Genomic DNA, 27680 nt, shown 5'->3' on the forward strand with positions numbered 1-27680 from the left:
CATCAGAGCATGATTTCTGTTCTCATCCTGAAGCAAAGTTCTTAACCTGAAGCACTATTTCTGGGTTAGCGGAGTCTGTAACCTGAAGCGTATGTAACCTGAGGTACCACTGTATTCAGACTCTTTTCTTCATTGCCAAATATCTCTTAAGATGCTGCCACCATGCGAGCTAAGAAGAGCCAGTTTTGATTGTCCATTAATGAATTAATTGCATTTCTATCTCACCTTTTTCCCCCAAGGATCTCAAGGTAGTGTGCATGGTTCTTCCCACTCCTTATGTAATCTCCACAACAACCCTGTGAGGTAAGTCAGATTGAAGGTCACCCAGTGAGTTTCATGGCCAAGCGGGGATTTGAACCCTCGTCTTCCAGGTCTTAGTCTGTCATCACACCACACCACTTCCTGAAGGAGCGTCTCCACCCCCGTTGTTCAGCCCGGACACTGAGGTCCAGCTCCGAGGGCCTTCTGGTGGTTCCCTCGCTGCAAGAAGTGAGGTTACAGGAAACCAGGCAGAGGGCCTTCTCAGTAGTGGTGCCCACCCTGTGGAATGCCCTCCCATCAGATGTCAAGGAAATAAACAACTATCTGACTTTTAGAAGACATCTGAAGGCAACCATGTTTAGGAAAAAATTTAGTGTTTGATGTTTTATCGTGTTTTTTTATATTCTGTTGGGAGCCGATGGGCGGGGTATAAATATATTATTATTATTAGTCATCCTAATTTTTATAGGTAAGGATTGCAGCCTTAATCCTTACTTTTCCCATTCCCCTTGGAAGGAAATATGGAGAACAGGAAGGGAACAACCAAAATATATAAGAGAGAACTGTAGAAAATAGGAACCTTCTACCGAGTGAGACCTCCAGGCTATCTAGCTCACTATTGTCTACACTGACCAGCAGCAGCTCTTCAGAGTTTCAGGCAAGTGCATTCCCAACCCTATTTGGAGATGCTGGGGATTGAACCTGGGACTTTTTGCATGCAAAGCAAAAATCCTACTGACCCATATCCATCCAGCAGCTTCTTGAGAAATATTGCTGCTTGATGTGTTTCCCTTCCAACAAGCTTCCCTTTGAAAACTTAAACCACTGAGGTCTGTACATGAGAGATGTGCACAGATGTCATCATATGTGCAGATGGCAGTTTCATGAATAGGAGTTCGGGGAGGGATTGCAGGTGTGGGGAAACCAGACAGGTGATATGCATTGGGTGAGGACATCTCCATCATCTCCATCATCTCCATCATCTCCATCATCTCTCTAGTGTGTACAGCAGTGTGCAATGCAACTTGAAATGTGAGGGGGTGTGTGGAAATCAACCTCATTGCATTTTAAGCTGTTAATGTCTACATTAGTAGACAGTGCAGTGGTCTAAACCACTGAACCTCTTCGGCTTGCTGATTAGAAGGTCGGCGGTTCAAATCCCCACAATGGGGTGAGCTCCCATTGCTCTGTCCCAGCTCCTGCCAACCTAGCAGTTCGAAAGCACGCCAAAAGTGCAAGTACATAAATAGGTGGTGGGAAGGTAAATGGCATTTCCGTGCACTGCTCTGGTTTCACCAGAAGTGGCTTAGTCATGCTGGCCACATGACCCAGAAAAACTGTCTGCAGACAAACACCGGCTCCCTCTGCCTGTAAAGTGAGATGAGCGCCACAACCCCAGAGTCATATGTGATTAGACTTAACTGTCAGGGATCTTTCACCTTTCAATGTCTACATAGCCTAGCCGAGTAGTCTTCTGCCCTTCCTTCTATCCTGCCATCTCAAACCTGGCAAGGCACAAGGCTAAGAGTTTTCTTCCTATTCTCTACCTCCCTTGGATTTGCAGCCTTAATTGTCTGCATTTCCCCCAAAATCAATGTGTTCTTTTGAAAGAATATAATTAATCAAAAGAATCACACACATATTGTATGCACATTAAAATAAATATGCAACCCTGTACAAAAAGGAAGATGCACACTCAGACACATGTACACCTATACGTGTGTGTGTGTGTGTGTGTGTGTGTGTGTGTGTGTGTGTGTGTAAAATACACATTTATAGTCATTCTCAGTCATATTGGGATTTCTGGCTCAGGCCTGCAGTTAAATAAGACATAACATTCGAAATGTGATCCTCTGTGGGACTACTGTGGAATTATGAACAGGCTGTTCTCATTGCTATCTTTCCCTAATGAAGGGCAGGGGACCCCAGTGGTATCTGGCTATCCGGTATAGATTTCTCTTCGGGATACAACATTTGATGGCTTCCTGGAAAGCTTGTGCATAGCAAACACATTCCTCATTAGTTCACAGAGTTCTACAAATTCCAAAAATACAGTTTGTGTACTGATGACACTGCCACCCTTTCCATAAGCAAAATTAACTCCATGCTGCTTTAAATCCAAGTCCATCCTTCTATCCAGCTGTTCTCAACGGTGATCATAGCATTTTGCCCATTATATTCTCCCATCAACCCTATGAGGTGGAGAAACCATGCTGTTTGCAAATGAGCAAATGTAGGCAAAGCTATAAGAGATACCAATCCAATATTCTATGGTAAGAAAAAGGTATCCCCAAACTATTTAGGCAGTGTGCATTTATGAAAGGTGTGTGATTTCTAGAAGGATATGATGTAATAGCTCAGCTGGTTAGAGCATAGTGCTGATAATGCCAAGGTTGCAAGTTTGATTCCTGTATGGGACAGCAGCTTATTCTTCCATTGCAGGAGGTGGACTAGAAGGTCCTCAGAGTCCCTTGCAATTCTACAATTCTATGATTCTATGAAATATTGTTCTTTCCTTTCAAAAAAATAATAATAAAATTACCCTGTCTTTATAGTGCACTCATAGCCAAGTCCCGTGTGTCACGGTCTTACTGCGTTAAACGTGCCATGTTGTTGTAGGTATTGGATGGGGTTCAAATCATTTAAGTAAGTCTCACTGGTTTGGATTCAAGAGACTGGGGAGCGGGGCGGGGCAGAGAGGAACCAAAGGAAGGAAAAACTTGCCATGCACTCCACTCCCATCTGATTTTTGGGAGTATTAAGTGAGAGAAAGCTGTGATCTCATGCCCAAGCTGGCCAGATGATAAACAGAGAGCGAGGATGGAAGACCATGCAGGCTGAAGCAGCCAACTGTCTTTATGGACTTCCTACAGAATATCCCTGCCTGATTTATGACATGCCTTTTCAAGCTGACACTGCCACCAAGTGCTCATCTGCAGGATGAAAGGGAAAAAACAGAAATAAAAGAAATAAAAGAAACCACTTACAGTCAGAGTCTACTTTGCCACGTGCTTCATAGCTGGGCAGAGGGTTGGCAAAGACTTCAAGGTCACATACAAGTCCTTCTTACATTGAGAAAAGTGCTTTTTCAGATCCTACCTGATAGCCAAGTCCCGTGTGTCACGGTCTTACTGCATTAAACGTGCCATGTTGTTGTAGGTATTGGATGGGGTTCAAATCATTTAAGTGTGGTTTTTCCAGAGGATGCTAATCCATTGAAGTGAATGGGTAGTTTTCCCACCCCCATCTCCCTCCCTCCTTACTTACAAGCCCAAGGGTGGCACTACCTCCCAGCTTCCTCCTCCTTAGTCATAGCATTGTCCTTGTAGAACTTGGTGGGAAGTGGGGAGCAAGAGAGAGAAAACTAGAGTATGTATATATGTATGTCTATAACATTGGCTCTGACTCCACCTACTGTTGGCCTCCCAACCTTCCACCCTACCAGCATGAAGTACACCAGCCACCACTGAGGTTTTCTGGCACCTACACAGGAGGTAGGAATGATAAAAACAAATTCACAGTAAAATGCATGCAGTTTTAGAATTGGCAATCTCCTAAACTAGAGGTTCCCAAACGGTGGTCCCCGAGCTTCATTCAGGCAGTCTGCGATGTGTCTGTGGATTTGTGGCTGAACATGGGAGGTGTCATATGCATCACCTTAAATATTGCTTGACTCTTGGAGCTTAAGGGATTGAATCGAGGCCTTCTACATGCAAGGCAGATGCTCTACCACTAAGCAATAGAGGAAGAAAGTCACAACAACTGTTGACTTCGCTTTGAACTCTCCAATGTAGCCTTTTCATGGAGTTTTATTTTCAGGGTTTGAACTTTGAACATTGCACCAATTCAGCTTAGGGTGGTCATGTGATAGCATCTGAGTCAGCCTGAAGAGGGAGTTCTCTGAAACCGAACAGCTAGCACACTCCTATGGCAACTTAAATTAGGGTTACCAGATGTCCCTGGTTGCCAGGGACAATCCCCGGATTTGCAAATCTGTCCCTGGACAAATTCCATCCCCAGAATGTCCCCTGATTTGCAAATCTGTCCCCAGGAAATGTGGCAGTGGCAGTCTGAGCAGCCAACCTGGTAGTGCTATTGGCTCTGGCTGGCTTCAGGAGCTGCTTGCAGCAGTGGCGTAGCGTGGGGGGTGCGGGGGGGGCCGGCCGCACCGGGCGCAACATCTGGGGGTTAGGGTTAGGGGCGGAAATCCATGGGTTAGGGGGTGCAAATTACTTGCCTTGCCCCGGGTGCTGACAACCCACGCTACGCCACTGGCTTGCAGCAGGGACGTCCAGCGGTACAGATCTCCTGCCCCTTTCCCCCTTTGTTTTGACAGATCGGGGGAGGCTCGGGAGTCATGGGCGGGTGGCTGTTGCCCAGGAGGGGCACAAGGTGCACGGTTTCTCTGCCAGGCAAAGTGCAAAGCCCTTCTTTTGCACCCTGTGAAACATAAATGTGCAGTGGTTTTTTTTTAACTGGGCAACAGCCACCTGCCCGTGACTCCCGTGACCCCCAATCAGTCAAAACAAAGGAGGAAGGGGGCAGGAGATTGGGGGAGGCTCAGCAGTCACGGGCGGGTGGCGGCGCCATTGCCCAGTTTTTTAAAAACTCTGCACATTTATGTTTCACAGGGTGCAAAAGAAGGGCTTTGCACCTTTATACAATATGCATGTGTGCTTGGGCCCAGGGTCTTTTGCCTCACCATCCCCACTACTGACTCCCTGTTGCCACTCAGCTTCCAAAAAAAAAAAGGAGTGTCCCCGGATTCATTGAAAAAAACCTGGTAACCATAACTTAAATGAGTTCAAGATCTGCTTTAGGGATGCCCAACTGGCTATGATTCTATGTTGCCCTTTAAAGCCATATGCAAACAGTGAAACATTGGGTGGAAGGCACTTGGATGCTATGGGTTCCAAATTACCAGTAAATCTGTCAGGGAAGAGGAATCCCATCCCACAGCAACCCAATGAGGGTTGAATATGGACATAGAATGCAGACTGGCTGTTGAGGGAGGTCAGGAGCAGAAAACCAGAGAGAAGGAGGGAGGAGTGGATGGATGGATGGAATTGTTGAAACTCTGAACAGAAGCACTCCACGCTGAATTACAATATTACAGAGGTCCACTTGTTCCTTCAAGTTCCAAAGTTCAGGGTATGAGTGATGCTGCTTATGAAGCCAACACAACACCACCAAGACAGGAGGGGGGTACTGCCTAGATTTGGGGAACCCCAAGATTTGGAGAAGAATAAAAAATCATGGGAAACCCCCAATTGGGAGGGGTGGATAGGGAGGATCTTTAGTTTGTGGGTCTGCAGCCCAAACACAACTTTGTCAGCTCATCAAGAGCAGGGCCTTATTTACAGCCAATCCTGCACCGAGTTTGGCCTCCCTTTATAAGCCTCTGCTGATTGGGAGGGGTTTATACAGGAGCCGAACTTTTGACAGGATTGGGCTCAGAGTCAGACCTATCTCGTTCCTCCTGCCTTTCACAGCAGCGACGCTCTTTCGCTTGGCTTCCGCATAAGAAGATCCACCCCCATCTCTCTCCCTCCCCCCCCCGCCTCAATTCCCAACCGAACCGTGTCTTCTGGTATTTGGAGCAATTATGCGGTGTGTGTTTCCCCCCTTCCTATTGGGACGATCTGTCAACAGCTTCTGGAAGCAGCTTATTCATCTTCATTAGGGCTCCAGCGATATGTCATTCCGGAGAGGAGGGGAAGACGACGAAGCCAATTTGGCTGGGACGATCAGGGAGCGAGGTCACGCTGCGCACCGAGGACTCGGTGGGTGCGAGCAAGGCTGGAGCGTGGGCCCGGCCGGGTGAGTCACTGGGGTGTCAAAGGACCCGCCGCTCCCCCGGGGAATCGACGACCCCTCACCCCGGGCCCTTCACATCCTCGTTAGCCATCGCGATCAGAGGCCGACTGTGAAGGGCTGGCCTAGGACTCTTTGCAGAGTGAGTTTTAGGCTGCATTCCGAAGCAGGAAGAAATCCCGCTGGAATGAATGGGACGCATTCCAAGGAAATGCGCGCAAGACGGAGAGGAAGGGAGAAGCAGGATTCAGAGGGAAGGCAGAGCCAGGGCCGAAGGAGAGCCTCGACGGGACGGTGGAGGGGGACGTGCAAGGGTATCGACGTCGGATTTCATGGGAAGCTCTTCGCCCCCCGCCCCCAAACACCCCCGGAACCCATACCAGTAGACTGGCTTCTGTTAAGATGGGTTCAGCACCTGGCAGAGAGCGAGACACCACAATTCTCTCCGTACAAATTGTCAGCAAACAATTTTTTAAAAAGAAAGCCATGTTAGGAGCCCCAGTGGCACAATGCACCTGGCTGTTAACCAGAAGGTTGGTGGTTCGAGCCCAGCCAGGGACGGCTTGTGGGCAGGATTCTTGGGGTTGGACGATGACCCTCGGGGTCCCTTCTACAATTCTGTGATTCTAAGTACACACAGAGAGTTCTTTGGCACTTTCCAAGATTAACATGTTTACTGTGGCACCAGCTTATCTTGCCCGAAAAAGACAGAGAAACACACACACCCCGCGCGAAAACCGGGATATGAAAAGCGATTGCTACAAGCATAAACCAGTGATGAGGAATTTTTGGCCCTCCAGATGTTCCTGAACTACGCCTCCCATCGTCCCTGACCATTGGCCATGCTTGCTGGGGTTCATGGGAGTTGTAGTTCAGCAGCATCTGGATGCCAAAGGTTCCCCACCCCTGCGGTCAAGAGAAGAACTCCCAACTGCAACATTTTATTGCAGTGTCTCAGTTGCTCCATAATTTCCCGATCCATTCCTGATGAGGGTCCTCTAGGCCAGTGTTTCCCAAACGTTTTTGGGCAACGGCACACCTGTTAGCCGGAAAAAAATCTCGCGGCACACCACCATTAAAGCCCCGCCCCGTGACGTCAGCGCGCAGCGTCACGCCGGGAGGGACGCACAAAAGCGAAAGTTTTTTCCCTCCCCCTTGCCGGGGTGGGAGGAGGCAGCAGAGCGAGGGCAGCTGAGGCGGCGGCGGCGATAGCGGGCGGAGGAGGGGGCGGCGGCGGGAGTTGCTGCTGCTGTTGTTGCTGCTGCTGCCCGGACATGCCGGCCTCCTCCTCCTCCGCTGTCTCGCGCTCCTCCCTTTTGCGCGCGCTGCCCCGCCGCTCGGTACCACCACCGCGGAGCCGCCCCCGGCTCGACGCGGATCCTCGCCGCCGCCGCCTCTCACCGCCCGACTCGCCCGCCTTCCTCCCACGGCACACCAGCCGGTGTCTCACGGCACACTAGTGTGCCGCGGAACACCGGTTGGGAAACACTGCTCTAGGCCAAGACACCGCTTGCCACAATCACCTGCCCTTTTGGCAGTCCTATACTCATTTTCCCGGGTAAACGCCCTTCCATTTGAGGGCGTGTAAAGGGTGCCACGATACATCGGCTACCCTTTAAGGGGCCGCATAGCATATCTTGAAACAGTATATCACGCTGTTAATTGAGGGCAAAGCCACAAGCATGGATTTGGGATTCTTAAATCATTTCTCATGTTATATGTTATATGTTATATACCGCATAGATCACAGCGAAGACACACGTTCCTAACTCAGTTGCAGATAGGTAGCCGTGTTGGTCTGCCATAGTCAAAATAAAAAAAATCCTTCCAGTAGCACCTTAAAGACCAACAAAGTTAGTTCTTGGTATGAGCTTTCGTGTGCATGCACACGAAATTTCAGAAATAGACTGGAAAGAGAAGCTGCTGAATTACAACTCATTACCAAACTTAAAACCATGGAGAGACCTGGTCTGAACAAAGACAGAAATGACTAAGCCATTTCTCACCTTCTCACCCCTTGCCTTTTCCTGTAAGACCTATTACAGTCGTTAAGAGTCAAGAGTCGTCAACAGGCTCATCTCAGCTATCTGCCAATCTCCCATTCCCACCACCCTTCTGAGTAATACCCCTCCCCACCTTCTCACGATATAGTAGGATCTGGCAACTTCTGTTTCAGTGTATCTGAAGAAGTGTGCATGCACACGAAAGCTCATACCAAGAACTAACTTAGTTGGTCTTTAAGGTGCTACTGGAAGGAATTTTTTTAGTTCCTAACTCAGTAAGGTTGCGAGTCCAAGGACATTTTCTGAGAAGTTCACTCAATGTGCCTTCCTTCTAGGAAAGGGCTTCCAAAAACACAGGATTTATTTAAGTGTCCATTATGTCCTGTTCACCTTATAGACCATTATCCTCTTCTTAAATCTCTCCCTCGCTCCGTTTTGGAAATTTCCATTCACTTTTGTCGGTTATTTATACCTCCATCTTAAGTCATAGTACTGATGCCAGAATTTGGCAAACCGCAGCTTCGCCATTAACACCTTTTTGCCGAGTCTTTCCCACTGATATTTGCCGACAGGGCGTTTCGAAGTGATTATTGCAGTCCATCCGATGTATTTCCCATTCAAATCGCTCTCTGGAGAGCCCCTAAGAACTCTGGAGTTGGCAAACTCGGCCCGGTTGGAGCCCAGCCCTGAACGGTGCCAAAAGTATGTTCTGCGCGCTCTTCTTGCTTTTCCAAAAGAAAGCGGTGGGTGGCGCTCGAGTTCCCTCGTATTATTAACCCGAAGGATGCTGTGCGCCGCGAGCTGACTCAGGCTGGCTGGCACACGTCTCGAGGAGAGACCGAGGCAGAGAAATGGGCAGCTGGAATGTTTTTAGAATAACGTTTTTTTATTTTAAAAAAAATGACTGCTATTTAAAATGGTTAGAATGTCTCCCTAGACAGAATTAGGGATTCTAGGAAAGGCTATTTTTGGTCAACCAAAAAATGCTTATATTCCCAAACCGTTTGAAGAATCCCCGCATAAAGGATTGGATTAGATCACATAAAACATTCAAAGAATGGAGATTTCCCCTGATTTAGCAAGAGAAAGAATCTGTTATGCTTCTCAAACCAATTGCTTTTTTGTTTTGTTTTTTAATCACATTCATAAACAGTCATTTTAGCAGAATAAGATTGTGGGCGGACACATAAACCAGGGGATCATATCTTTGAATGCTTCCCCCATTTATTGTTTCTTAAAAATATCGACCTATAGTAGAAAAGGCTGAGCTGAACTCTCTCACCCTGTATGGTAGATTGCAAGACTCAAGCCTAAGGCATCTGCTACCCCAGCAACAGAAAGAATGGGAAATGAGGTGGTTGCATAACAATGTCACTTCTGACAACAGATGAGGGGCATTTAAAAACAAAACAAAACACTGCTGTGTAAATATATCCCTGCATGTAGAATAGTAGTGCATCAGGGAGTGCTTTGGATCAGAGAATGTTGCACTAGCCAGTGCAACAAGACAAGCCAGCCAGACAAGGCTCCTGACCAAATATTCATTTACCAAGGAATCATACCCATACACTTATATACTCAGGCTCCCGTTCCTTATATTGCGCTTGTGCACGTCTGTAAAGGTGTGCGCAAAGTAAAGTGCCCCCCCCTTTCAAAGTCAAGGAGGACCAAATTGATTTTCGGAGACAGTCAAATACAATTATCCCCGTGCTATGGGACACAAGGCAACGCTGCGCTGGAATTAACCTCCTTTCAAGATTCTCTAACGATCACACGATTCATTTGCTCCCTTAATCCTAATAACCTTGCCAGCATCAGTTTCAATAACAGATTCCACTGAATAAGCCAACATCTGAATACATTTATGAGCTTGCCGAGATAACATTGCTCGGCCCCTTGTACTGTCCATTACAGACAGCCTGCGAAAGTGTTCAGACGGAGTGGGAGACAGAAACGGAAAGCGCCATTCCACACGGGCTGATAGAACACCGGGAGAGTGACAAGAAAGCGACACCCTGGTCCATTTCTCCCGTCTTCGCTAGTAGAATTGGGTATCCGTCCTTTGCGCTGGTCCAGTTCGCTTCTCCACGTGGCAGGAGTGGGGACTGTCCCAGAGCAAAACGTCTGCACGCCCGATCTGAGCAAAAGCCCAGGCCGCGCAAGAAATGGGATGGATTCCAAACCCTTTCATGGGCAACGTTCACGGCCAGGTTTCTCTTTGCTAAGATACCACCAACCAATCAGAGACTCAAAACCGAAAGGCACCGAGGATAGAAGGAGAGGAAGGAAACTTGTTTCACGCCAACGTGAACTTCGGAGACTCTTTTTGTTCGACTGTTCGGGACTAGTCTAACAGAGGACGGGAAACTGTGCAGCCAAGCCCCGCGATCAGACTAAACTGGGGCAGGATGGAGTCCAGAGGCCAATGGCATCTTTCCCCATTTTATCACGGATAATGCACGTCCCGAGGCTGAGTCCTAGATCAAATCGAACTCTGAGGATATTAAGGCACGCCTTGGGTGGAAGACAATCCTTAAGCCGAAGAACAAACAGCACTAGACACCCCCCTTTTTTTGAAAATATTAGTCAGGGACAATACTGTCCCCCCAACTCAAGTAAATAAATAGAAATACAGTACTTAACTAACTGACCAATTGCGTCACAGATAACGAGGTTCTGCCACCTCCCAACATAAAGTCTGCCCCCCCCAAATCCTGGTCACGCCCATTGTATTAGTCCTCTTGGACAAGAGGGTCCACGTTTAGAGCGGTGGTGGCCTGTCCCCACTCTGACCACAGCTCCACTAATAAGCCCAGCTCTTTCCTTTCATCCATGATGTTTTGGGAGTACAGTACACCGATTTCAAACAAGCGGTGTATAAGATCGAAATGTCAAACTGTCCAGAGTTAGCCACCGTGGTGGCTTTCAGATATGGCTAGACTGCAGTTTCCATTAGCCCCAACCAACGTAGCCATTGATCATCAGGGATGAAAGGAGCTGTAGTCCACATTGATTGCGGGTGCGGCTAATGTGAATTATGGTTCAACCCCATCTGGAGGCCACCGTTGGCTACCCTGATCTAGCACAACATTGCTTTTTCAGTCTTCTCCAAACTGGTGCCGGGCAGATGTTTTGGGCTACAACTCTTTATCAAGCCCCAGCTTGATGGGTCCAGTGGCGTAGCGTGGGGGGTGCAGGGGGGCCGGCCGCACCGGGCGCAACATCTGGGGGTTAGGGTTAGGGGGCGCAAATCCACGGGTTAGGGGGCGCAAATCCGCGGGTTAGGGGGGCAAATTACTTGCCTTGCCCCGGGTGCTGACAACCCACGCTACGCCACTGGATGGGTCTATATTCTGACTAGTCTCCCGAGTCTGCTACTTGATCTTTTTTTAACCCTAAATATGCCACTAAGGGAGCTTGCACGTGTTTGCCCATTGAGCTAAAGGCCCGGTTCTTCCACCTGAATATTCCCGTGGTGATTGACTGGGCAATAGTCGGTGCTGCAAGCGAAAAACCTCATGGTAGGAACTGACCAAGGCCACCCATGGAAACCTGTGGCAGAGAGGCAGGAGGCCTGCGCTCCAGATGTCCTGCGATATCAGACACATTCCAGAAACCGACACCACCCATAGCCTCCCTCAGCTTGGAGCACACAACAAACAGCTGCTGTTTGCACGTTGTAAGCCACCGTTTCCTTACAGGCAATGTATACAGTTTTCTGTAATACACCCTCCCTTTTTTATCAGTGAGATATTGCAGGGATGGCTCGCAGCTCCTCCAGACGTCTCTCTCTTTCTGCACTTACAGCCAATTAAAATAAAGAGAGCAACCCACGCCAGGATGGATTAGATCCAAGGCTGAACAAAATCTCTGGTCTTAACCAACTGTCTCTCATATATTTGCAAAGAATATATTTGCAATGAAACAACAACATCGCTGCTCAATAATTAAAATACAGGCACGTTTACTCAGAAGTTTCATTGAGTCCCATTAGCTGCTCCAAGGACCACTTTAAAAATCACAAAACGGTAAACTCACTTTCCAGTATTACAGGAATCTTCTCCAAGTTCTATGTTAAACAACACGAAGTTGAGGGGAAAGAAGAGTCGAAAAAAATATGCGTTAGTTAAGACGACGTAGCGGAAGCTCCATCTCTTGCTTGTTAAGCTGGCGTCATAACGGCGATTTCTGTTCATCGCAAATCACTGTTTGTCCCAAAGCAAAGCATCCTGGCCGTGAAGCATTCTGGGAGCAGGGAAGGCAGTGGCCTCTCTCTCCCTCTGAAAACATCAACGCCAGCAGTTATTGGAATCGGTCTTTGGTGGGAATCGGAAGTCTCAAGTAGCTTGAAAGTCAGAATATGGGAGGGTGGGTGGAACCAGAATGAGAAAGAAATATCAGAATGCGGTGTGTATGTGTATGTGTATGTGTATGTGTGTGTGTGTGTGTGTCAGAATGAAACACACAAACACACACATACACGAGGAAACGGTGGCAGTTTTAGATGAAGCAGAACGCATCAAAGCCAAATTCGGTGGTATTGCCTAGTGGTCGGGAAAGGCCTTCAGACGCCTTCAGACGCCCTACGCCTTCAGACACAGCGCTAGCCCTAGCTTGGTAGATAGTATAGTACTGACCTTTAGGATTCGGCTCCTGCACAGCTAAACTCTGGGTATCCTCAAAAACGCAGACGGGTTGTTAATGTCAGAAAGAAGAAAAAGAATTTCCATTTGCTTTGGTGCAGTGATCTTCTGCACTGGGAAGAAACAAAACTAACCGGTCTGCTAAGAATGTCGTTGAATCACCCAGACTATCGTGCGCTGCGGAAGCGGCTTCTATCATGACCCCCTAGGAGTAGCCATTAGAAAAAATATACTTAAGCCACCCCCCGCCCCAGTTTTGTGTAACAGACAAAGTGAGAGTCTTCCGCAGTATTTGACTGTTGCAAGAGGATCTCGTGGCACCTTAAAGACAGAGAATGAGGCAAAGTTTTGCGAAAGGTAGCTACAGTATTCTCACACTTATCCTGTTCGGTACTGTTGTTGTTTTTAACCGACTAAGGTCCACCCAGCCCTTTTGCATTTCTATTTTGCATCTCTCTTTTTTTGCTTTCTCCAGATCAGAGGACGCTCCGTCCTGCGCATAGCCGATCCAATTCATCTCAACTGCATTCCTCGGATTGAATAGGATTCTCGGTCCTGCTGCAAATCCACACACAACCCCCCTGAGTTGCAATTGCACAGCCAGAACTTTAAACCCACCGACCGAAGCCAATGACTGGAGTAGCAGGCAAGCCTAAGGCGCCTTCTTTGGAGCTACGTCGAACTGAAATGAAGGAAAATGTGTTGAGAATTCCAGCGATGCCCACATGATGCCAATCCTATGTGTGGGCAGTAGTTTAACAGGGTTACCGAATGGGCCTCGGTTGGTCCTGATTCTGCGTTGTTGCATTATATTTTAAGTGCAATCCTACGCATGCCTGCTCGGAAGTAAGTCTCAGAGTGTCGAATGGAACACATACACATAAAGTGAACATGTGGAGGACTGGTGCCTTAATAGTGGTCACTATATATATATATATATATATATATATATATATATATGCATGCTTCTATGTCGTATTGAGAAGGCAAAAACAAAGAAACAAGAAGCTCAGAAAATGCAGTTTAGGCTGCAATTGTATACCCATTTACTTGGCTGGAAGTAAGCCCCATTGAACTCAATGGGAGTTACATCTGAGCACAGAGGAATGTGTTGCTGACGTGTAAGGCCATAGTCCGAAACAGGCTTCCTGGGAACGTACTCCCTTGGCTTTTCTGGTGGTTTCTTCAGAGTAATCCTGTTCGGAAATGGACTGCGACCCTACAGCATCTTTGATATGTTGCCATTGATAACAAGAAAGCTATTTCCTAGACTTGAATGAAATCTTTAAAGTCTTGAAGGAGTCCCATTTATTTCTGAGCAAACGCCTTGAGAATCACTGCATCCCTGTCTTCGGATATATAATGGCATACTTCTTGAATATGGCAATCTGGTTTATCTGATGGACCAGTTAATCATTTATCTTACTTACAATTGTGTGGGGGTGTCTACGCGCCAGCGATATAACTAAAATCCATGGACTATTACGGAGGCACTCTTTGGAAACTGTCAGTGTCTCCATTATAAAATGCTTCCTTTGAAGAGTTTTATAACACATAAAAATTTGCTCTGGGCAGAACATTAACATATCAAGTCTCATGCCAAGAGTGAATTTTATGGATATGATTATTTATTTACATTTAGGGGAGGAGGGAGTTCGCCCTCATTCTTTCAATCCTTTCTCAATGTTATTCATACTTTTATCTACTTTTTAAAATTTTCTTTTAAAATAAATAATTCTTATCATTCTTCTGCATTCATTTCAACCCACAACAAACCCTGGCCTTTAACACCTGAGAGATTTATTTTAGGATACACACAATTCTCTTATAGCCTGTTTTAACTGTTTATAATAATGCATTTTAAAATTATTGGAATTCCTCCTCGCTTCTTACCTGGGGGAGGTAAGAAATCTAATTATTAATTTTATTAAGAATAACTATCCTTCATCTTTCAGCGTGCTGCATAAAACGTATCTTTAATTTTGTTATTATTAAAGGGTGGTGTAAATTTTATTTTAAAAATCAATTTGTAATAATTTGTTATGAATGAAAATAAAACGGTAGTATGTCTGCTGCTGAATAGTTCTTCCCTTCTACATACCTGACGATTCCTTTGTATTAAGTCTTCCCACTAAAAACAGGATGTGACGGGACTTCCAAAACCCCAGACTAACAGGGCTCCAGCGCCTATGCAGAAGATCTATGTTGTATATTCAGACATTTCAGAATCTTAACTGGACACAGGGGCAAAAAACCCACAAAGAATTAGAGGAAAAGAGAAAAGTGGTGATGTTACAGTCAATGAGGACTGCACTGGATATTTAAAATGTGTCATTAGGCCTTTTTAATGTATTTTAAATGGTTACGAAAGTAATTAGGTTACACAGGCTGTGCATTAGCGGTCGCTGATAGTGGTGAACTTGAGAAACAGCTTAGACCACACCACAAAACAGGGATGAATGCCTGAGCCATACATAGGTCATCATTCATCATAAATCCCGAGTGCCCGAAATGCATGGCAAGTGGTTTTTACATTGAATCTTAAACAGGATTTAGCGAAAGAGTATAACTCATAGACATAAGCACAAAAACAGAAAGATTGAATCGGGATCCCAACCACCTCTTAAAAAAAGAAAAAAATCACGAGAAACAATCGTCTCCATGGCAGCTCAGTTTAGAATATAATATCAGAATTATTGCGTCCTATTTCCCAGGATTTGTGTTTTCGAATTCGCATTATCGTTTGCTCCAACAAGCTTGAACGAACAGTTGATTAAAGAATTAACTTTTTTTTCAACCAGCTGCCAGCTATTTTATTAAAAACAAGCCAACAAACAAAAACTCCCATCGATTCACTGAACTAGAGGGCAAAAGGGGGCTGGATTTGAATTGAAAATGCTTTGTCCTAAATGAACGGTTTCAAATACGTGGGATTTTTTTTATGTTGTCCGGAGTCTTTCCTGCATCCCTCACATCCGGTAAGAATAAAGCCCCCGCCCAGAGAATCGGAGCTAGAGGATTCATCTGTCTGCTGCTGGCTGCAACCCCCAAGTTACTGGGAAGCAAAAATCTCATTGGATCCACATCGGTGCTTCGGGTGCTCTGCACGCAGTTAAGATCACCCGGAGCGGCCCAGTTAAGTTTTACAACACTTTAACCACGAAAAGGTGGATTTCTTCTCCATTATTACATTTCAGGTTTATGGGAGGCAGGAGCAGGTATGCTACACGCCTTTTAAAACCAAGATGGCAAAACATAAAAGTCTCCAGCCTCCGGGACTGGGCAAAGCCTTCGAAGAAAGAACCGGAGGATCCTCGAAACGAGGGAGTTATGAGCCAGCCGCGAGTAGGAAGCCATGCTGTGATACCTGAAAAGAAGACGTCATCTGCTCCAATGTAGTCCACGGAAGATCAGGTTATAATACAGCAATAGGTCTGCAGTAATGCAATAGGGATGGGCATGGATGGACTGCAGGACTATTTTAAAGCCTGCCTACTTGGGAGTCTCAGTTCTGTTAACCTAACACAGGCATGTGTTAGGTTAATAGGAAACAATGGGGATGTTTGGGGGGCACGGACGGACCATAAGCTGGAGCTTATTTTAAAACGTTTTTTGCTTTAAGCAATACACTTCCACACACCGTTAAACAGGCTGCAGCACAACTCCTCAGATATATACCGGAAGAATAAGTATAGCTCACCTCATGGCCTGGGTGCTTAACACAGATTAAGTGCCCAGGAGGAGCCACAATGTGACCGCGGTTTCTACCTTCTTCTTGAGTTAGATTGCCGCGGTGGTGGGACAGAGTTGTAAGAATCCTGTTGTTGGCTTTTGTCTGCTGACTTTACCATTAGGCAGTTAAATAATTAACTCTTATTTAAGTCAATATTATAGTCTTAGCGCGGGGTAGCATTCTGATTTCCTGCCTCGGGCAGAAAAGACATCTTGATCCTTTTCTGGTTGTTGATTACTGAAATGTTTGGCGTTGGCAGCATCCGGTGAAGTTTAATTCCAGTCCTCGGGTTTGTCTGTTGACTGAGGCGGCCTCCGTTTCCTGAACTTGAAAGCAGTGCTTTGAAAAGCAGCGATCCTATGCATGCTTCTTTGAGAGCAAACGCCGCTGAACAAAGTGAAACTTGCTTTCAAGCAAACGTATTTGGAATTGGCCTGAATCATTACCCTTGTGTTGGGTCCTATGCTATGATTGTGCCAGGGAGGGAGAGGGAAAATGAAGAAGCATCTGAATGACATTGCTAATGAGTTTTTCCTTGAAGGGTTCGATAATCTGCCATAAACGAGGCGGGGAAAGGGAAGTGGGTATAGTACAATGGGGGTGGGGAAAGAACCCACCCACCCATCAACAAAACTGAATTATTACAATGATAGCAATGCGCCAGTGAAAGAAAACAATTAAGGAGTTTTTGCAGATTTTCGATCGTGCTCTTCTGGAAAATAGGGTGCGTGTGGATGGCCCGATCCGAATCAAGTGGCAGTCGATTCCACAGGAATTAGAACCCCCTCTGCATCCTCTTCGCTTCAAAGCTCAGCCCATGAGTTGAGTGATTGCGGATCGCAGTTATGAAACGGACGAGAGGCCATTCTGAAGGAGAATAACTCCGGTAGCCCGAGCAGACCTCTTCAGACCTCGCCTCTGCGTCGCGAGCGTTTCCCATACAAGTTCTTCATATTTCACAAGTTTCTGACATTCCTAACTCCAGTGGAAATGCTTTCAAGAGTACTTCCAGGAGGGGCGGAAGGAGAGCGGGGGTAGTTGGGGAGAGAGGTCTGTAAATGCGCAGCCCCTTGAACTACATAGCATTTTATGGGCACTCAAAACCATCGAAATTGCCCATAAGGCTCCTCGATTTGTCTGTATACAGTCATGATATAGAATAACGACGCATTTAATGTTTCAAATCGCCGGCGGAGTAAACCAATTCTCAGGTGTAAACGATTACAAAACGCCTTAATAGCCGTCGCCGTTACATGCAATTTACCGCACTCCCCTCACTCCACCCTCTTTGTTCCTTGTTCGCATAGTTGTGATTTACAGACCCGCTCGAGCGCTAGGGTGGTGGCGCTTTGATTCCAGCATTAAGACTGAGCCAGTAATTCCCTAACTAGCCTAGACAAGGAGAGGGAGAGGATCTGGCTGGGAAACGATTGCAACAACGAGTCCCCAAACCTAGAGGTTCGTCTCAAGGAACTGCTGCAATTTCTGGTTTCGAAAGAAAGAAAATTCAGTCCTTGACTCGGTAGTTGCTCTTTTTATTTTCTGGGGCATTGCTACAGACGAAGTACAGCGACCAAAAATAGAAACCCGGCGCACTTAAACAGAAGTGCCTGCGTTCTAGCAGACTTCCAAATAACAGCTGAATTCTGCACACGTCTCTTGAAAAATGACAATGCAATCCTAACCAATAATAGCGGTTTTCTGGACGGAGCTGTTGTATCCGTCCCACTGATTATTCAGAGCAAGATGTTTCCAATGAAGTTTCCTTAGGATCCACTTGCAAAACCTTTCTAATCAATGGGATTTATTCCCAAATTTGTGAGGTGCAATGCTAGTTCAGCTTACTTCAACATGGGGGGGGGGAACGGGCATGAATCCTTGTCCTTCGGCTTAACAGGACTGTGGATCGGTTGTTTACTAAGAGCAAATTAGCGGTCAGATGTTTGTACTGCTATTCAGATCTCCATACTTTGCTCTCCTTAATTCTACAAAGCCCATTGTAGAATTTATTCCAGACTCTGTATTTCAAATGGAATAGAATTCCTATAGTGCATTTACTTGGAGGTGCCCCCGGGATCTACTTTCAAGTCAGTCTGTTTGTCTCAGCCTTAGTGACTTTAAAAATTGCACTTGCGTTTCTAGTGGAAATTTCGTTTCAACTCAAATGAGGAACTTTGTATGGTCGCATGACAGTCCCAAAGACCCCCAGCCTTGATTTGGGCTCTGGTTAGGCCTATTATAATCAATGAAAAGTTTTTAGTGATTCATTTCCTCTCTCTCTCTCTTTTTTAAAAGCAAGCTAAAGGAACATCCATTTCAAACAAAACTAGGGATGAATTTGAGGGCAGCTTTAAGAGGCCATGTTAATAGATTTGTATCAACTGAACTGTTATAGGGATTTGCTCCACTAGTTGCCATGTCTTTAACTGATCAATAGATTAATCAACCACTTCACATTAAATTTTTCTCAGTCTTTAAGTGCCGTTCTGAGGATAGGGTAATCTGAACAGTAGATGATTGGAACTGAAGCTGACTTTGTAGTTGCTACAAATAGTAACCTGCTTGCTTATAAGTAATTTAAATTTAAATAAATTAACCTTCACTTGGAAGAAAAGAGTGTTTCTTTAAGGAAAAAATCGGCATGTGAGCACCATTAAATGATGGGTCACCTTTTTTCAACTGAAATCCATTCGATTTGGCTACAATGGGGGTACTTGGGATAAAATCTCATTGAACTTGGCAGGACCGTTTTTTTTAAATGAAAATCTTTCTCTGGCACACAACCTGGGAGTCAGTCCATCTGAAATCATCCCGAATAGCAAAGAGTAGCTTGTGCCCACTTAAAGGCCAACGGATTTATTGTGGAATGAACTTTCGTAGACTAGAGCCCACCTCACTTGGTAATATGCAAGGTGCGTTGTACACACACACACACACACTTGTGTGAGGGATTGGGATGGTGAAGAGTGGGGCCAACGAAATCTAAGAGGTATAGCAGATCTGTGTACAGGACAAGAACAAAACTTCTCATTCATAAAATCCACTCTATTCTGTTGGGTACCCATCAAAACCTGAGGCAGCAAACCTTACCCTGTCCCAGCCTCGGTTGATTGGAAAGACCCAAGGCGGCTCCAGAGTAACTAAACAGCGTAAGCACAGCTAAAGGGTGATTTCTACAATCTTTCCATTGGAAGGATATTGGTACTAACCTTAATAACCATCGCCGGCTCCTGGGCTAAATGCCATGCGTTTTGACTGAGCTGGGAGTCCTAGGTGATTTCACAGGGCCTTACTTGCAAGTAAACGAGTTTTGGATCTCAACCTGCCGAATCTGTACTCTCAGGTTCTATTTATTATTATTACTACAGTACTTCAATTTACACAACACTTTCAAGCAAGCCAATCCACGTGAAGTCTCTATATCTATATCTATATCTATATCTATATCTATATCTATATCTATATCTATATCTATATCTATATCTATATCTATATCTATATCTATATCTATATCTATATCTATATCTATAATCTATCTGCATTCATTTTAAAGGCAATTTGGTCTCAGTGCCAGCAATGCTTACTCAGAAATAAGTCCAAGTGCTTTCCAAAGCGCTTTCCCTCAAGTACAGAAATGGGAGAAAACTGTGCACGCAGGATTGCAGCCTCACAGCATATAGATGTTTCCTCAGAACTATGTATGGTAATCCTACGCACATTAATTTTGGAGTAGGTCCCATTGAACAGAATGGAAAGTTTCGTCTGAGCAACCCTAATCAATTCTGGGCAATGATGGGCACTTAAGATTCCCCACCGCCAATTTGGTAATCACCACTATCAGGGATGCAATTTGAATGAAATATTGGGGGGGCAGGTAAGCCCCGCTTCGCGTAACGGATCATGCATGCACACTATTTGATTGGCAATGCCAACCAACATTTGGGGGGCGGGGCAGTAGCCTCCTCAAATATTTTGTGGGGGGAGGGGACCTCGGTCCCTAGGATACTGTTGGCTCTTACACCCACTATAATCCCCTTCCTATATGAAAAAGAAGCGTATCGGCTAACAACAACGAGGACGACAACAACAACCTTTTCTTTCGCGCGCACGATAAATTATAGTCACCTTGTCAAACCAGTGGGAAATCTAAATCACTCCATATTCTCAAAAAGTTACAGAGTGGTGGGAGAAACGATTTAAGATATTAGATCTCTCTGGAAATGGGAGATCGCTCAGGCGAGCTGGTTTCTGTGTATGTGTGTATTCGCGCTCGTTGTGGTGTGGATTGGGGAGGGAGTGGCGGGAGCGGGCCTGGCGATTGTTTACTGTTCTCCTCGCCGCCTCCTCCGAGCGCGCCCTGCAGGCTCCTCGGTCCCGGGGACTTTGATGGGAGCGCGACTGGACGATGAGCAGAGTCTCCCTTTCTCTGGCACGCCGGCCGGAGCCACTTGGGAGGTCCTGCCCAACTAAGGCAGCCACCGCTAACAACTCCCAACAGGAGACTTCGTGGACCAGCCCAGGGTCACAATTAAAAACAAGCGCTTAAAAGAAAAGAAAAGAGACCTATCAAAGGCTGTGGGGGCAAGGGGAGCGAGGAGTCTGGAAAGAAAAAGCCACTTCCATTCATCAGAGGCCAGGAAGGCCGGAGCCCGCTCCCCTCCCCCTGTCCCACCCCGGTTTAGCTGGAGCCTTTGCCAAGGCTGTTTGTTTGTTTGTTTGTACCAAGGGCGTCTTCAAGCTGGGGCCATTTAAGCCGAAGACTAGCTTGAGAGCAAGTCCTCCTGAATCCCGCGAGGCTGCAGGCGAAGAGGGTGGGTCAGTTGTGATGGGAAGAAACTCTCCAGAATTCGGGAGTGTGGCGAGGACTGTCAAAACACATTCGCAGGAGGAAGAGAGAGGCATTGCAGAGGCAACCTCAGCCTCACCCCAGGGACCCGCTAATGGGAGTGGGCGAAGGGTTGTCTGAAGCACCCACCGGCTTCTCTGCCTGAGTACAAAACCCTTTTTGTTATTTTCCAAAATTCCCTCTGGAACTTGCTTGCAAATAAGGCGCCAGTCCTCTTGCTTCGTAGAAAGTCCTGTTGAACTTAATGGGGCTGACTTTTGACGAGCCATCTATGACCTATAGATTTGCGTTGCAAGTGTTGTGTCACCACAAAACCATACAAAACTAAGCCATGATCAGTCACCGGTTCTTACTCTCTTACTGCCTTATACTAAAAGTCAAGGATTCCCCTTTAATTGGTGGGATTGCCTTGCACATAACAGGAGCTTCTAAGGAAACTTACTGATAATAATAAAAATAATGATAATTTTACTGTTTATATCCTGCCCATCTGGCTGGGGGTTGCCCCAGCCACTCTGGGCGGCTTCCAACAAATATAACAACACAATAAAACATCAAACATAGAAAAACAAAGAATATATATCTTGTGCCTTGCAGCTGTGCAAACCCGATACGAAACACCGGGAAGGCTAAGAATCCTATATAGACTTATTTCTTATTAAGTCCCATTCAGCTCAACGCGACTTAGCTTCCGTGTTAACATGCACAGGCGGATAAGGATGATAATAATAATTAATTTTTAATTCCTTGCCCATCTGGCAGGATTCCAGCCTAATCCTTTGTACGTTTACTCAGAAGTAAGCCTCGTTTCCAGGTTACTGTGCACGTGATTACTAGATGCTTCAAGACCCACCGGCTTTCGGGTCCAGCCAGATAAGCTGCGTTGTGGATCTCCTGCACAGTCCACAATCCAGGGGAATCAATGGGATCCTGCTTGGAGCTGAGCTGAATTCAGTCCCCATTAAAGCCACGAACCTGATCGAAGAACATCTCACTGGGCTGTAATTATATGTAATGATTCTAGATTTCAGATAGGTAGCGGTGTTGGTCTGACGCATTCGGAAAATAATAATAATAAAAAAAATTGTCCAGTAGCACCTTATACACCAACTAAGTTTGTTCTGGTATAAGCTTTCGTGTGCATGTATCTGAAGAAGTGTGCATGCACATGAAAGATACCAGAACAAACTTAGTTGGTCTATGAGGTGCTACTGGACATTTTTTTATTTTTTTATTTTTATATGTAATAATATTACACACGGTTTTATGAACTAAAGGAGGCATTTGTTGTGGCGTTCTTGGTGGTATTTTATCTACAGGAACAATGACAAGTGATAAAACAAGCCACATCTTTTTGAAGATTGGATCCCTTCCGTCGCTAAAATCAAGCCATGACACCGGCCGGTGATTTGCACTGGACTATTCCGATTTATTTTGTTTCACGTTCATGCGATCATAGAGAAGAAACAAAGCGGCGCATCTGTCCATCGGGACCTCGCCGTGCTTGGATCAGTCCTCATGTGAAGGACCAAAGACGCTTTGTTTCCAGATCTACGCTCCCTTGAAAGAGAGCACGAACGAAAACGCCTGGGCGACCCTGCAGTGTAAACCCCAAGATGCTTCCTCACCGCCTCTTTCCATTTTCCCCACATTAAAAAGATATAGGAACCAGGAATTAGAAAGCTCCCGTATTGGAACGGTAAGAGACTGGTAACAACTCTCCACCAAAGATGCGATTACTAGGGTGATCCTGAAATTACCCACAAGTAAGTCGCACTGGCTAGACCTTTCTGCTTAGAGTGGTGGGGACCGGACAAATCCAGGCTCAAATAAGCCTCATTGAACATAGTGGGAACTAACGCGATACAAAAGGGTGACGTTGCAGGGAACCAGGAGCCAAGGAATGCCCATTCATTGGATTTTCCCTCCAGACAAAATGTTCCGAGGATCAGGGTGCAAGCATATATATAAAATCGCCACTTACTTGGAAAGAGTGGCAAAACCTACATTCATTTTAGTGGAGCTGGATTGCAACCCATATTGCTAAGGGAATTTCTTAAATAAATAAATGGAACTTTTTCTTTTTCTTTTACTTATTCCAAGCAACAATAAAGTGCCAGCTTTAAAACTGAAGATATCCTGGGAGACTGGCACCTCTATTTAAAAGGAAGAAAAGTTCAATAGCGTTTCATTAGTAAAATCTGTTTCCCAGTAAAATCAACAGCAAAACCTTTGTCACTCTGAATGAATCTGATTGCTCACCAGAATTATAACTTTAGCCCTTTACTTTCTCAAGGCAAGGATGGACTCTTCCAAAACACTGTCTTCGAAGTAGACATGTATGATCTGGGTATCAATATATGGCGTGTATATGACACACAGGGTTGCGTGAACACACGAACCCTGCAGCTTTCTGATCCCAAACCCGGTTTAAGCGCCTCTCATTGGCCTTGATTGCTCAGAAAACCTAAGCATGCCAATTTAGAAGACAATCCCGTTTAAATCAGTGGGATTTACTTGAGAGTAATCAACCATAGCCAGGATCCTCCCACTTTAAAAGCCTGACTCTCCACACTCACCGTCTGCATCTTCAAGTGGTCCTTGAACCGCGCGAGTAAACCCTAACATCCTGAGGACTACATCCTTGGGCCAGTTTAGCAATCCAAGCAGAAATCAATTTACAACCCGGTCACTAACTTTTGCTAACTTGGAAGTGAAGCTGCGTGGCCCTGGAAGGCACTAAGGGCTGCAACCCTTTGAATACTTTACTTGGGAGCAAGCCTCAGTGCAGGCAGCAGGACTTCTGAATAAACATAGGATTGTGCTAGACAGCGATTTAACACGCTTTTTTAATGGAAGGCGGATCCTGTCGCAAAACAAAACCGAGTCATAACTAAATATTCGGCTTAATTATTTTTGGAGCTCGTTGAGGGCGCAACAGCAGGGGCGGAGAAACCGACCTATCCGGACTGCTGGTGCCGACTCCTCAGTTTTTCAGGGTGTGGAATGAGGGATCGGGCCCCGCATTCAATCCAGATTAACAGCTCTACTGCCTGCCTATCTCAAGAACCTGCAGGTTAAAGAGTAGTGTATGTGTTTTTGTGTGTGTGTGTGCGTCCGGGTCCGCGCGCGCCCCTTCCCTGGGATAACTGAGTGCTCCTAACCACCCGCCCCCTCTCCTAGCCTTGTGCGGGAAGAGGCCCTCACTCCGGAGCAGGAGATCACAGAGAAACGCCGAGCCCCAGGGACTACTCCCTTTCTTGGCTGCCAAATATGCTCAAGGCCAGGCCCTTTCGGCCTCTCCAGGGCTCAGTGGCGCTGCGGGAGGGGCTGCGCAGAGCTCCAGAGGGGCCGAGGGAGGGAGTCAAGTGCCTGGTCTGGTCCTAGTGGTCTGCCGACACCACCTTCGTGTAAACGCGTGCCAACAGGACGAGGGCTCCCCCCCTTCCCCGCGTCTCCCCAAGGGCCCAGTTGCTAGTTACCTGAATTCCCTTCCCGGTGCGTTTTAGCGGCGTCGATCTCTCGGCGTCGTTTGGAGAAATAGGCTGAGACGAGGAAGGAGAACTGAGACGGCGGGTTGTTCTGGGGGAGCGGAGAGGTTAGGAGGGCGGGGAGAAAGTCCCTAAACTGGAGCCCTGAAAGACGGCCTGGACTTTCCCCGCCGGAGCTGACGAAGTGGGGCTGCAGCAGCAGCATCTGGGGAAGGTTTCTCCCTGGTTGGGGAGGACGTCGGTGGAAGAAGGGAGGGCGGAGGGCGGAAGGACGGGAGGTTTCGCCTGAGAAACTTAATCTGCCCTACAGTAGCGCCGGAGTCTGGGATGTGTCACCGCTGACAGCAGCCTCGACGGGGCGGGGGGCGCGCTCGCTCCCGTGCGCGCGCGCACACACGGAGGCAAGTTGGTCAGTCAGGCGAGCAGCAGCACCGCCACCCCACCTCCCGGTTCCTCCAAAAGAGGGGAAGGGGCTGTGTGTGGGAGGGGGCGATCTATGACTTTTTTTGCGGGGGGAAGATTAAGAAGAGAGGGCGGCAGAGAGCCCTCCGACGCTAGCTGTTGAAGGGCAATGTCATGTTTCAAGGCCACCAAAGGCCATAAACCTCAAGCGGGGCTTTGCTGGGGCTCCTCGGAATGACTTTAATGAATAATTTCGGAGACAGTTACGGCTTTGAGGTAATTGCTGCCGCGGCTCTATGAAAACCAGACGTGGCGGCTGGCTCGGGAGAGGGGAGCTCTTCCAGCCGGGCCACTCTCCTGGCTCCCGGCAGAAGCCGCTGGTTCAGCTTGAAGAGAAGAGCTGCCTGGCAACCCGCCCCGTCGGACCTGGAAATCCTTGAAGCACCGGCGGGGAGGAAGGGAAAGGCCTTTCTGCGCACGCGCGATCTGGGAAGTTGTCCTCGACCCCGCTCTTCCAACTCTTAACAGTGCAACTCAGAAGTAAGCTCTGTGTGGAGTTCAATGGGCCTACCCCCAGGAAAGTACAGTACTTGCAGGATTGCAGCCCAACAGTCAGTGGAGGTCGATCCATTAGGGCGCTGCCCCACCCATCTCAATTTTTCTTCCGCCAGTCAACAGCGTAATCCCATCCATGTATATTTAAATGGCAATGCCCAGGTTGGGATTTAGGTTTGATGAGGCCCTAAGCTACTGAAGGTATTGGGGCCCTTTATATGTCCAGCTGTCGTTTGTCAACAACAAATTGTTGCTGTTTTTTGTGTTGAATATATGCTATATGGTAATTTATGGACCTAATAGGTATCTAAAGCCATTTGCACATGTTGCCATGCAACCAGTCCAGGCAAAATGTAGGCACCCTATATATAGAAATGAGCAAACCAGTGATATTTTAGGGAGCAGGCTAGCAGGCAGGGCCCATTACTTACATCACAGGAGCCAACACAAGACAAAACACTCTTGCTGTATGTAGGTTTTATTTTATTTGTTTTTTATCTTATATTTTGGAAATGTACATCCAGTTTTTCCCCCTTTAAATTTTTTTTGGGTCCCCAAGAGAGTGGGGCCCTAAGCTATAGCTTGTTTAGCTTATATGTAAATCTGGCACCGGCAATGCCCATCAACTTTGGGAGGGTTGGCCCCCTCAAATATTTTATTTATCAGCCCCTAGAAGTTGGCTCCTTTGGTGGGATCTGTCTGCAAGGCATTGAAATTAAGTTCCTGGTCTTCACTTGTGTTCATGGTAGGTTGCACCATGTCCATGAGATGGATAGTGAATGCTCCACCAACCTTGGGTCAAAGACCCTTTATAGACATGAGAAGGGAGAGCCAGCATGGTGTAGTGGTTAAGAGCAGTGGACTCGTAATCTGGTGAACCGGTTCGTGTCCTGGCTCCTCCACATGCAGCTGCTGGGTGACCCTGGGCTAGTCACAGTTCTCTGAAGTCTCTCAGCCTCACTCACCTCACAGAGTGTTTGTTGTTGGGGAGGAAGAGAAGGAGATTGTTAGCAGCTTTGATAACACAGACCCTAGGGCTTGCTGATAAGAAGGTCGGCAGTTCAAATCCCCACGACAGGGTCAGTTCCCATTGCTCGGTCCCAGCTTCTGCCAACCTAGCAGTTTGAAAGCATGAAATGCAAGTAGATAAATAGATACTGCTCCGGCGGGAAGGTAAATGGCGTTTCCATGCGCTGCTCTGGTTCACCAAAAATGGCTTAGTCATGCTGGCCACATGAGCCGGAAGCTGTACGCCAGCTCCCTCAGCCAATAAAGTGAGATGAGCGCCACAACCCCAGAGTCGTTCACGATGGGACCTAACGGTCAGGGGTCCCTTTACCTTTAGGGATATCAAATCCAAACTCCTCCTCCTCTTCTTCTTCTTCTTCAACTCTTGTTCTAAGGCAAGGTTTGCAGGGGACCCCTGTGGTATGTTGGAGTCCACCATCTCCCCCAGCCAGCATAGCCAATGGCCAAGGGTTATGTGACTTCTACTCCAGCAACATCTGCAAGGCCCCAGATCCCCAAACCTTGCTCTGAAGGCAATGTGTACAAGCTGCAATCCACTGCCCCGCTAATGTCCGCAGGCTCAGCCAACACTGACTTGGGAAGCAAGCTAAATCCAGCACAGAAGACAAAGGCGCATTGGCTTTACAGAAGATATTCTATCTATGCTGCCTAAAGCTGGGGGTGGGGAAATAACATTCTTCCCCCTGCATATTACATCTGATGCTGTATGCTTTGTTCTAAGGGTGGGCCGGGCAGAAATGCGTTTCATCTTACAACAGAATGTTGCTTTCATTTCCCATGGACACCCTCGGCAAAGCTAGCCTGGGTTAGAAGCTTTCGGCTCCAGCTGTTTTAAGGTACAGACAACAGAAAGACAGAGATCTGGGAGCAACATCGCCCTCTTGTCTGACAACCACGTGTTTC

At 46.8% G+C, this 27680-nt stretch overlaps 1 protein-coding gene across 1 annotated transcript in view; it reads right to left on the reverse strand.

The window, feature by feature from the left end:
* SCRG1 (stimulator of chondrogenesis 1) overlaps positions 1-25095 on the reverse strand; it is a 77617-nt gene extending 52522 nt beyond the window's left edge. Inside the window, exons 1-2 of the mRNA XM_083520379.1 lie at positions 24783-25095; positions 226-480 (exon numbers count right to left, since the gene is read on the reverse strand). The gene's annotated coding sequence lies outside the window, so the exon portion shown is untranslated. The remainder of the gene's footprint in view (positions 1-225; positions 481-24782) is intronic.
* Positions 25096-27680: the final 2585 nt, after the last annotated feature.

This window comes from Podarcis liolepis (genome assembly GCF_965112155.1).
Source record: "Podarcis liolepis genome assembly, chromosome: 9".
NCBI classification, from domain to species: domain Eukaryota; kingdom Metazoa; phylum Chordata; class Lepidosauria; order Squamata; family Lacertidae; genus Podarcis; species Podarcis liolepis.